Consider the following 12,837-nt stretch of genomic DNA (forward strand, 5'->3'; position numbering starts at 1 on the left):
GAGGCCTGCGTACTGCAAAAAAAAAAAAAAAAAAATCTGGATTTATGGGATGATGTTTTTCTTGTTACTTCATTCCCAGCGTGATACATATTAAAACTATTTTGCTCAATGTTCTGAAGCAGACTCTATATCAAAAGTACAGTGGTGAAGTTGTTTAGTATATTACTGCAATGTTATGAATCAGCACCAGTTGATGGAACTCTTAAAAGTAACGAAAGACAGCAAATGTAATGATCTGTGGTCTTTGTCAACGCTCATTGGTTGAGTCATGAAAGAGCTTTACAAATATTTACTCCACCATTAACTTCAATTCGAGATTTCCTTTAAAAAAGGGGGAGGGGTGCCTGCTTCGGCAGCACATATGCTAAAATTGGAACGATACAGAGAAGATTAGCATGGCCCCTGCACAAGGATGATGCGCAAATTCATGAAGTGTTCCATATTTTTATGTAAAATAGATAGCTAGTGGGAAGCAGCCACATAGCACAGGGAGGTCAGATCGGTGCTTTGTCTCCAACTAGAGGGGTGGGATAGGGAGGGTGGGAGGGAGACGCAAGAGGGATTAGATATGGGGATATATGTACACTCATAGCTGATTCACTTTGTTATACAGCAGAAACTAACACACCATTGTAAAGCAATTATACTCCAAAAAAGATGTTTAAAAAAAGGGGGGGGATACTTGCCAAATATTCAGTAATCAAAGCCAAAATTGATGCTATGATTTACATTTTCTCACCAGTACTACATTGCATCTCAATGAGATGGAACTGAAGCTCCAAGGAAAGGAAAAGCTTGTGACGCAGCTAGAGAGGTACACAATTTTATACGCAAATAGAAACTTTTCAGAATTTATATAAATAATAATGACATTACACATTTTCCTATCCTGAATCAACATGAAGGTATTAATTGTAATAGACAGCATTATATACATTGACTGCAAAAACTACAAGACAAATGTGAAGAACATTTTGTATATATTGGTACACTGAAAGTACTTTCAACTTATGAAATACTCCCTTTGAATTCCATATTAATAATACTTAGTTGATACAAGAATTAGTGAATTTAATTCACTTGGACATATGTAATTTGAAATCGATGCGTTTTTGCTTCAAAGTGAAATCAATTTTTCTAAAAGAGATGAGCCAGTTTTGGCCATGTGGATAGAGATATTAAAGGAAAATGCCTTTTTGGTAACTGTTTCAATTATTGGAAGTATTTAAGTATGTTTGGGATAACTTGCACATATGAATCTAATTTTTCAACATTAAATTTTATGAAATGTAAATATAGATCAAGCATAGATCAAGCATTCCTGAGGAAACTGAGCATCTGATTTGAGATATGCTATCCATATAAAATATACACCAGACTTTGAAGGCTTATACCAAAATAATGGAAAACATCTTATTACTATTTTATATTGATTACATGTTGAAATGATGATATTTTAGATATATTGGGGTAAATGAAATGTATTATTAACTTGGTTTCACCTGGTTGGTTTTCTTAATTATTTTTTTTTTTTTTGCGCTACGCGGGCCTCTCACTGCTGTGGCCTCTCCCGTTGTGGAACACAGGCTCCGGACGCGCAGGCCCAGCGGCCACTGCTCACGGGCCCAGCTGCTCCGCGGCACATGGGATCTTCCCAGACCGGGGCACGAACCCGCGTCCCCTGCATCGGCAGGCGGACTCTCAACCACTGCGCCACCAGGGAAGCCCCAAACTTTTTATTTTGAGATAATTGTAGATTTACATGCAGCAGTAAGAAATAATGCAGAGAGCCTATATACTCGTTACCTAATTTTCCATGATGGTAATATCTCCTGTGCTTCACCTACTCAACATAGCCGCTCTCTCTGAACTCCTGGCAATCACTGATCTTTTTCTGTCTCTGTATTTTTGCCTTTTCTGAAATGGCATATAATTGGAATAATAAAATAGGTAGCCTTTTCAGACAGTCATCTTTCAGTTAGCAATATGGCTTTGAAATCCATCCCTGTCTTCCTTGCCCGACAGGTCATTTCTTTTTATCATTGAATAATATTTCATTGTATGGGTACACCACAGTTTGTACATCCATTCACTTATTAAAGGATGTCTTTTTTGCTTCCAATATGTGCAATCATGAATAAAAGTGCTATAAATATTCACATGCAGATAGCTATTCATGTAGGTATAAGTTTTCAAATCAGTTTAGTAAATACCTAGGAGCAAAATTGCTAGATTGCATATGGTAAACTATGATTAGCTTTTGAGAACCTGCAAAATTGTTTTCCAAATGGTTGTACTGTTTTGGATTCCCACCTGCAATGGATGAGAGATTCTGTTGTTCTACCTCCTTACCAGAAATTTTTATTGTCAGGATTTTTTTTTAATTTAGCCATTCTAATAAATGTTTAGTGGACTATAATTGTTGATTACTTTGCAACTTCATAAAGACATGATCTTGAGCATCTTTTCATGTGCTTATTTGCAGTCTATATATTTTCATTGGTAAGGTGTCTGTTTATGTCATTTTTCTTTTCTTAATTGGGTTGTTTTCTTGTTTTCGATTTTAAATATGTCTATTTTGGATACAAGTCCTTTATTAAGTATGTGTTTTATAAATATTTTCTTCTGGTCTGTGGCTTAATTTTTAATTTTCTTAGAGCAGAAGTTTTGGGTCTTTTTTCTTTTAATGAAGCCCAACTATCAATTTTCTTTCATTGGTTGTGCTTTTGGTATTGTATCTTAAAAACTCCTCTGTTTTCTACTAGCAGTATTATAGTTTTGCATTTCATATTTGGGTCTATGATCTAGTTTTAGTAAATATTTGTGAAATTGTAAAGTGTGTATATAGGTTCTCTTTTTTTTTGTATATATGGTCATGGAATTTCTAGAACCATTTGTTTATTTTTTCACTTTTAAGGTGTTTATTCCACACATAATTCTGAAGTAGAATACACTTTTAAAAGTCAAGATGATTGTTGATGACAGCCTTGTTTAAACACACTTAAACACAGAATCCAGTGGATTCAGAAGGGAACATACAGATAATCTGACAGGCCTCACTTTGGTTTTATTCGTGAGAAAACATGTAGGCGTTGAAAACTTCAAAACTATGCCTTCAAAAACTATGTAGTATGTAGAACTATTTGTTTAAAAGACTGTCATTTCCCCCACTGAGCTACCTTTGGTACTTTTTCAATAGGATTTTAATGATTTAAAAAAAAGCGTTTTGTCAGTGACCCAGTATGACTTCTCTAGGGTCTTAGCATCATCCTCTTCTACCCTATCCCTAAGGAGGTCAAAACCAGGGAACTTGATTGGAATGTACAGGCCTGATTCATGGCTGTGATCCATATTTTGCTGGGACTTTTCTAACAAAAGAAAATGAGGTCAGTGAATTACAATTAACATTGAGCAGATTATTTTCCTTTTTTTTTTTTTTAAGGTTGCCAAGCAAGTGGTTTTCTGGCCATAGAAAGGAATGGGAAGTTTAAGTCAATCAGCAGAATCAAGTGTTAAATATTTTTTGACTGGTATACCCTGGAAAGCTAAACTAAATTTTAGCTGGATAAATGAAAAGGACATATCCTATTTCTACCTCTTCTATGTTCATTTCTTCTGTTTTCTATTCAGTGTAAAGCTTACAGCTGAAATTCCTTAACACCATTAATGCTCTTATGTGGTAATTGGTTAGTGCAGCAATATGTCATTTCAGTATAAATGAATAGGTTCAGTCACAACAGACTGTTTATCATAAACATATTTAAAATGTATTTTGAATCTCATGGTTAATTTGGTTTCAGTGATATTGACTACTTACATACCTGCATTCAGTCTGAAGCAATAGCATTTTCCCTACTTACATACCTGCATTCAGTCTGAAGCAATAGCATTTTCCCCTGACACCATTTTCATATTTAAAAATAAATATGATAGATTCTCACTGAGTTGAGTAAGGATCTGAATTTGAGCATTTCACTGACAAAGGAATATTCTCTGTTGCCTTTCTTTCTGTATCCCCTACCCTTTTGGATGGCATGGGAAGGTGGATCCTCAAGTACTGACTCCTTTTTCCTTCTGACTTTGTATCTGGAATGAAACAGCAAGTAGAATCACCATGTTTGTAGAGCCTGGAGAGTCCAACTAAGGTAGAAGGTTCTCTGAGATCTTTGTGACAGAGACAGTCCTGGAGACTGCCAGATGAGAGTAGAGGAAATAGCAGCAGAAGAGAAGATTTGCCTCTCCTCAGAGCTTGAAGATAAAGACCAGTGTTTCAGGGTTTTCTAAGGGACCTCAGTCTATGAATCCCTTCAAAGAACTAAACTTGTATGTTTACTAATTTGCTACATATAGTATTTGAGTGTCCTTCCCAATCCCTGATGAACCCAGTGAAACTGATTGGGGTGGGATGTTTCTGCCCTAGAAGAATTGCTCCTGGTACATGAGGGGAATTACAGCTAAACAAAAAGGTAGCCAGGTTTCAACATCAGACAGAGGAAATCCAGGAAGCATGAACTGAAGGGTGGTTCAAGGACATTGCCTGTGTCTGTGGTTGATTACTGTGGAAGAAAACACATAAAAAGCCTCTTTATCTTCTCTTTGAATTCTCCTCTCCTGCCTTTACAGTGTTTAATCTTTCTTTCCTGAGAATTGTGATAAACATTGTATCAACTTATTGTCCATTATACATATTGAAAAGGCAATTCTTTTAAATAATATGGTCAGTTGAAGAAATTGCTCTTTCTTTTCAACTCCTAAAATTTGGTTTGTATCTCCAAGAAACCCGGAAGCATAAATTTTTCATCCCCACATCTCAGCAGGTTGCCTAATGGTTTCCTGTTCATTCAATGGTGACCCACAAAACCACTGCCTCCTGCCACTGGATTATTTGCCACTTCTCAAAAAGACTCTCTAGCAAAAACAAATACTGTATGCTAACACATATATATGGAATCTAAAAAGAAAAAATGGTTCTGAAGAACCTAGGGGCAGAACAGGAATAAAGATGCAGACGTAGAGAATGGACTTGAGGACATGGGGAGGGGAAAGGATAAGCTGGGACAAAGTGAGAGAGTGGCATGGACATATATACACTACCAAACGTAAAATAGATGGCTAGTGGGAAGCAGCCTCATAGAACAGGGAGATCAACTCTGGTGCTTTGTGTTCACCTAAGGGGGTGGGATAGGGAGGGTGGGAGGGAGACACAAGAGGGAGGGGATATGGGGATATATGTATACGTATAGCTGATTCACTTTGTTATACAGCAGAAACTAGCACACCATTGTAAAGCAATTATACTCCAATAAAGATTTTTTTTTTTAAAAAAGACCCTCTAAGCCGATTTTTATGGGTTCTAGGAGAATAGAAAACTGTGATTTAGAAATGAGAAGGATAACTCCCTTATAGGGTCTCAGTAACAGGAGGGAAGAAAGTCAATATAACTTTCAATACAGAAGATCACCATTTAAATAGAATTAATGAAAAAGACAGAAGTTAGCTCTTAAAGAGGTACAATTAGAATATATCAAAAATTTCTTTTGAATATGATTTTGAATTTAAAATTGCAATTGACAAAATGGCAAAGAATATGATCAATGCTGAAGACTGAACTGAATTAGTAGACCAAAAAATCAAGTTGAAGAAAATCTAAAACAGATAAAAACAAAAACCATGAAGAGGAAAATAAGAAACCTTATAGATAGATCCAGGAAAATGAAAAGTTTCAGGAGAAGAAAATGGATCAATTGGAAGAAATATATGGATTAAACAAATGATAGAAGAAATTTAGCTTCACCGAAAGACTGGAGTCAGCAAACTGAAGGGACTCATGAGTGAAAAGGCTTAGTTGAACCAGCAAATTGAAAGGGCTCCTAGGGAGAAAAGGTATACACATAGAGATATCCTAGGGAAATTTATGAATTCCAATAATGTAACAATATCTTTAAAACTTCCAAGGTAGTTTACAAAGGATTCAGAGTCTTACTGGTTTTCTCAACTGTAATACAAGAAGCAGGAAGTGACTAGGACATTCTTTACAAGCTGGTAGAAGATAAAGACTGTGATTCCAAAATCCTGTACCCATCCCAAACAGCAGTCATCTGGAGAGCAAAATTTAAAAAAATATATTTTTACATATGTGTGGATTCAGAGGGTATACCACCCATAAACCTCTACCTGAGGAAAAATGTTGAAGGCTGTCTTTTAATGAAATAACTGAATCAGAACAGAGGTAAAAACAGTGTAGTCAAAAGGAAGTCCTGTTAGAGTTACACCATATCTCCTAGAACATTATCAAGTAATGAGAACAATTCAGCAAGTCTGCTGGTCAACTACAAACAAAAACAGGCAAAACACAAATAACTGATCAAAAATCTTGCATTAATATCCAGTTTTTTCATAGTAATTAAATGGGTTGTAGTGAAAATTAACTACTTGTTGATTATATATTGGTGGGGGAAATGGGATGGAAGACTTGAGATAAATCCTTAAGAGGATATACAGAAGTCAAGTCTTGAGATTAAATAGGATTTATATTATTTAGATTCATTGAGCATATATAATAGGTCAAGCACCATGATGTATGCATTATAAATGCTATCTGTGAGGCAGATGTTTTTTCACTTTATTGATGATAGAAGTAAAGCTCAGACATTTTAACTTACTCTCACATGGTCATAAAATTTTTAAGTACAGAGCTGGAAATCATTCCTCTGTCTTAATACAAGTCCAGTTTTTTCTACTATAAAATATGTAGACTATAAGTGGTATATGACAGTATTAATCAGGTTTCTCCAGAGAAACAGAACCAGTAGTAGATAGATGGATAGCAAGATAGATAGATAGATAGATAGATAGATAGATAGGTAATTTGTTATGAGAGATTGTCTCATGCCCATTATCTGCCATCTGCAAGCTGGAAGCCCAGAAAAGCTAGTGGTGTATTTCCAAGTCCAAACCTGAAGGCCTGAGGAACAGGAGCCACTGATGTCCAAGGGCAAGAGGTGATGGCTGTCCAAGTTCAAGGAGAGAGCAAATTCAGTCTTCTTCCACCGTTTTATTCTATCTAGGCCATCAGTGAGTTAGATGATGCCCACCCACATTAGTGAGGGTGATCTACCAATTCATATGGTAATTCCTTCTGGGAACACCCTCACAGACACACTCAGAAATAATGTTTTACCAGCTATCTGGGTATCCCTTACCCCAGTCACGTTAGCACATAAAATTAGCCATCATAATGATTATACCGAATCAAGTAAGTTCCCCATCCCTAGTCTAATTCACCAATATTTGCAGAGGTCCTGTGTTCATAAAATGAACATAAAGAAATTTAATTATCTCATTCATAAACTTATTTAGAATTTACCCAGGGCTTCAAAAGAGAGAGTGGCTAATGAAGGGATAAAAAAAAATTACAGGGTCATAGTATAAGCACTTAGAAAATAATTTATTTGGAAAGTCTTTTAGGGCACTGTTGGCTTGTAAATATATGTAACCAGCAAATGATTTTTACTTTTATCCTGTTAGTTGCTGACAAATCAATAAACTGTCTTTGCCTCAGGTTTCTTATCTGTAAAACTTGAAGAAGAAGAAGGAGAGAGTGTGAACTGTGTTAATACAATACATATAACGTGCTTAGAAGAGTTTTAGGCATTTAGTAAGCAGTCACTATATGTTTAGTATTAATTAGGCATGAATTCAGCTGTGATGTGACCCCAATATCCAGATATACTATGTTAGCTATTGGTTTAAGATGGTCCATGTAAATGAAATGTCTGTTCTGAAAAAAAAATCTATCAAACTTGTTGAAAAATTTATCCTGGCCTTCCTTAGAATTCTTATGAATTCATGAATGTAAAAATAGACTTTAAGGATATATTTGATAGAGAAAATATTTCAAACTAAATATTAAGCAGACAAAAATATGTGTTCTTGTTACAAAGCTCTTTCTGTGTCTGTTTATCAATATAATTTTTGTATAAAACCTCTAAAACATGTACATATAATGATGATTAAAGTTGGGTTTTGAGGTACTGTGGAAAATTGCCATAGCCAGTAATTACATTTAATATATCTGATCCATATTTTATTTGTCATAGATTTTATCATATCTCAGTAAACTTGAAGTTTGAAGTATCCCTATGATATAAAATAGTAACCCAATTTAAATATCCAACTTGAAATATTACCATTCTGAAAATCATTATTCCCATTCATATTTTCTTTCTCATGAAACACATACCAATACCAAGAGGCCATTTTGTGGAAACTAAGAAAGCAAATACAGATATTGCAATGCATGGCAGAGACAGAACAATAAAATTGGGTTGGATCAGCTGGCTCACACAGATGTCATGCTGGTCTTTGGGCAGGAAAAAGAGTAGGAAATTATTCTGATGACATGTTGATGGTTTACATGATTAACAAATAAGAAAAGGCCATATATACTTTGCTAGGAGGCATGTAAAGTTTTAATTAATGATATGTCTAATCATGAGACATTCAGATTCTGTTATTCAGTTATTTCTGATATTAAAACTTAGATATATGATAGTCATATATCTCATTTCTGACATGGCTTACACATATTCATATAACTGTAAAAATAAAGGAAGGATAAATTCATGAGTCCCAGTAATAATATAAAGTTTTCTTCTAGAAGTTGCAGAAACCACTATTGTGTAGTCTTTTACTGATGAAATGCTTGTCCTAGAAAAGTATACAACTAGCAGCTATAATATTCAGACATTCAATACACTTGGTCCATGCTCAGTTGTAAAACATATTGGGTCAAATTCATGAAACTACAAGGACACACAGTCTAGGTGGCTCCATGTTTTCTCATCCCGCTTAAGAAACAGAGCAGGAACGCCTCATATTACTAAGATCCTGATTTATATTTCATTAGTAGAAAATAGGGGAGAATATATTCAGAGAGCTAAGTATGACACTTTGGTGATCCACTTGGATTCTTCTTGGTATTTATTTACCCAAATATGATTGTAAACGGACAGGTAAAGCATCCCAGGCCTGAGTAGGAGATGGTTACCTCAGGTCCCTCAGGAATGGGGTCTGGGTTGGGTGCCAGGTAAGCCACTGAGGCCAGCATTGGTATGTAGACAAAAGAATGTTGCCTGCCATTTCAGTAAACAAAGAATGTTGCCAGCCATCAAGCCTTCAGCCTCTGCAGCCTGCCTGATGGTGTGCCCTGAGGGGAAGGCAGGATGGAGAAAAAGAGCATAATGGCCCCAGATAGTTAAAGTGCATATCAAAGGAATAATTTCATTGATCCCAGAGTCTTGCATCTTCCCATACATAGAAAAGTGCTAAAATCATTAACTTGAGATGTCTGTTTTTTGTGATTAGCGGTAATCTTTTGATGTTCGACTACATTTTTTTTTTCCCCCAGCAAAATCTCTTCTATAATCCTGGCTCCTCCCTTACCTCAGAGCTATTTGAGAGCCTGTCTCCCAGGCAGGCTCTAGCCCTTAGTAAGGTCTCCAAATAAAACATAACACAACTTTTAGGTAGTGTTTTTTTCTTCAGTCGACAGGTGGTAGTTGAGAATCAGGAGAATCTAAAATAGATTTTGGGAGAGAAAATGAGCCTCAGTTGTTCAGGGAATGAGGCTGCAGCTTGTCCATTAACTTTCCTCTTCTAGTTTCTTCTTAGTAAGAAAGGCCCACCAGAATCCTATAGGAGGAGCTCCCCAAATATATGTGGAAGGGGCGCGTTTGGGAAGTACGTGAGATGGACTGTGTTAGACATGGTGATGCCTCACTTATTATCTGCTTCAAGAAAGGACTAGTTGCCCAGCTGTCAGCTCCTTCAGGATGTGTCTCAGCTACAGATGCTGCCTTACCTAATTTCATGCCCTTACTGGGGCAGGCCACATCTAGTGACTGAGCAAAGCTAGAATATTCAAGCCCAGCTAATTCAGCCCAAGGTGGTTCACTCATTGGAAATGCTCACCCCACAGCTGTGCTGCATATCACAAGGCTTTCTCCAAACTTCATCTCAGCCCCTGCTATCAGAAGACCCATTAGATTGTTAGATGTATTATCTCACTACATTAGTGGTGACCCTAGAGCAGAATTTCTTATCCAGGGTTGTGCAAAATTCTAATGTTCTGCAAGGTGTCACTAGTGGTTATGAAATATCTTGAAGAAGGAGGAGGAGGCAGAGAAAGAGGAGGGAAGTTAATTTTGAAATTCTGGAGCCAAGCGTGCACTGATAGACAGTGACAAAATACTCCCATGAGCAATGACATTGGAAGTCTTTCAGCCCCCTACGGCAATGAGCAATAGGATGATGTTCATTTGGTTGAGTCTATTCTCTGCATTTGACTTAGATCATTGATCATTGGCAAGCACTATATTTCATGGAATGACTGGAGGACAGAAATTGATGATGACGCTCTTTTCCTTCAGAATACCTCCCCAATCCGCCCTTACACAACTGGCTCTCATTATCTACAATGTAGTCACATATTCGTTCAACGATACTTCTGTGAAAACAGATTTAGTAATAGAGTACAATATCTACAGCAGCTTGGTTCTTTTTTTTGTCTTTAGCCTTACAGTATCCAGTCAAAATGACATTTTCCAAAGTAATTTAGGTTAGTTCTTTTCTTCCCCACTCCCTTCTGTGTGGTTCTTTCTAATATCAATATATTTCTTTGCTCTGGTTTGTATTCCATTTTATTTCCCCACACATTCATATTAGTTTTAATTGTTCATTTACTTCAGAAAACTGAAACATTACTATGGCTTTAAGAGATACAACTATACAAAAATGTATGCTTAGAGAAATGTTCACATAAATGTTATTTGTTCCTCATCTCTGCTAACTCATTCCCATTCTCTCCTTCTTTGCACCTTCTCCCAATGCTTAATTTCTTTAGTTTCTGATGTAACATTTTTGTATTTATTTTGCACAGATAAGCAGATGAATGCATATTTATGTTGCCTTCTTTCTTACATGGAGAGTAGCCTACTGAAGACACTCTATTTGCACTTTGCTTTTTAAAATTAATATATGAAGGAAATCATTCTTTTCTTAAAATTAATTAATTAATTTGTTTATTTATTTTTGGCTGCATTGGGTCTTCGTTGCTGCCCATGGGCTTTCTCTAGTTGCGGCAAGCGGGGGATGCTCTTCGTTGCAGTGTGCGAGCTTCTCATTGCAGTGGCTTCTTTTGTGGCAGAGCACAGGCTCTAGGCATGCAGACTTAAGTAGTTGTGGCACGCAGGCTCAGTAGTTGTGGCTCGCGGGCTCTAGAGCTCAGGCTCAGTAGTTGTGGCACACGGGCTTAGTTGCTCCGCAGCATGTGGGATCTTCCCGGGCCAGAGCTCGAACCCGTGTCCCCTGTGTTGGCAGGTGGATTCTTAACCACTGCACCACCAGAGAACGTCCTGGGTATCATTCTTTATTTTTACAGCTGCATTAGGATTACATAGAGGTATCATAGTTTATTCAAATTCTCTACTAGGGAAAGGCGTTTAGATGATTTCCTATATTTCCTAAACATTACAATTACAAACAATGCTGCAATCAATAAACTTGTAAATATGTCTTCTGTATTTTTGGAAGTGTATCTTCAGGGTAGTTTCCAACAAGTCATATTTCTGGGTCAGAAGATAAATTGCATGTTTAGTTTTGTTAAGTATTTCCAGATTTCTCTCTGGAAAGGTCTTGCCAGTCTGCATTCCTACCAACAGTGTTTTCCCACAGCCTCATCAAGATTTGTTGATACATTTGAAAATTTTTACCAGTTTGAAAAGTGAGAAATGAGATAGCAGTATTGTTTTAATTTGCATTTTTCTACTTTGGGGATTATGTGGGCAGTATCTATATTCCATGTATATGTGTGGCTGTAAATTATCTGTTCTTGTCTTTTCTCCAGATTTCTATTGGGCTTTATTCCTTTGCTGTCTTTTAACTTTTCAAATGGTGTTTATTGCATGTAATATATGTGTATATATGTATGTATATGGTCAAATTTTTAAATCTTTGGTTTTGAGTCACAGAAGTTTTTTTCTAACACTCAGATTAAAGAGGAATGCACCCATGCCTTTTTTCTAGCATTCTTATTGTGGTGTTATTATTGTTACTATTATCATTTTTACTTTAGATACTTTATTCATCTAGAGTTTATTCTTGTTTATGGTGGGAGATTTAAAAGTAATTTTATCTTTTTCATATACTAAATTTTCATATATACTTGGATATAATTCTGAACTTTCCATTCTATTCCATTAGTCTCTTTTTCTATTCATACACCAAGCTGCTTTAATTAGACACTATATTTTGCTTTAATGTCTGGTAGGGCTCATCCCCTCTTTATACTTTTTCTTTCTCAGTGTTTCCTTGCTAATCTTGCATGTTTGTTTCCCCATATGAAATTTAGTATCAATTTGTCTAACACTGTAGAGTAGTTTGTGGATATTTTTTATTGGGATTATATTGAGTTTATAAATGAATTTATGAGAATACTCATCTTTTAACATAGAATTACCTTATCCGGGAATAATAGGTGCCTTTTTATTTGTTCCATTTGAGTCTTTCTGGAGAGTTTAAAATTTTTCCTCATGTAAGTTTGCATATTATTTGTTAAATTTATCCCCAAGGATATTAATCGTCCATTTATTCCTGTGAATAGGGTTTCTTCTGTCATTATATCCTGTTTAGTGTTCCTGTTTTTGAAGACTATTGATTTTTATGTTAATATTATATCTTACTATTTTACTGAATTTGTTTACTGTTTGAGTTAGTTTAATCATGGATTCTCTTAAAATTTCTAAGTACATATAGAAGTAGTTTTATTCTTCATCATGT

General features: G+C 35.9%; 1 non-coding gene across 1 annotated transcript; it reads left to right on the forward strand.

The window, feature by feature from the left end:
* The first annotated feature begins 340 nt into the window (after positions 1-340).
* Positions 341-447, forward strand: LOC115803356 (U6 spliceosomal RNA). The gene has a single exon (XR_004024035.1). It is a non-coding gene; the product is annotated as a U6 spliceosomal RNA (small nuclear RNA).
* The last annotated feature ends 12,390 nt before the right edge of the window (positions 448-12,837 follow it).

The sequence above is a fragment of the Delphinapterus leucas genome, chromosome X (genome assembly GCF_059928025.1).
Source record: "Delphinapterus leucas isolate spDelLeu-1000000601 "Yukka" chromosome X, BTC_Dleu_Yukka2, whole genome shotgun sequence".
Lineage (NCBI taxonomy): Eukaryota > Metazoa > Chordata > Mammalia > Artiodactyla > Monodontidae > Delphinapterus > Delphinapterus leucas.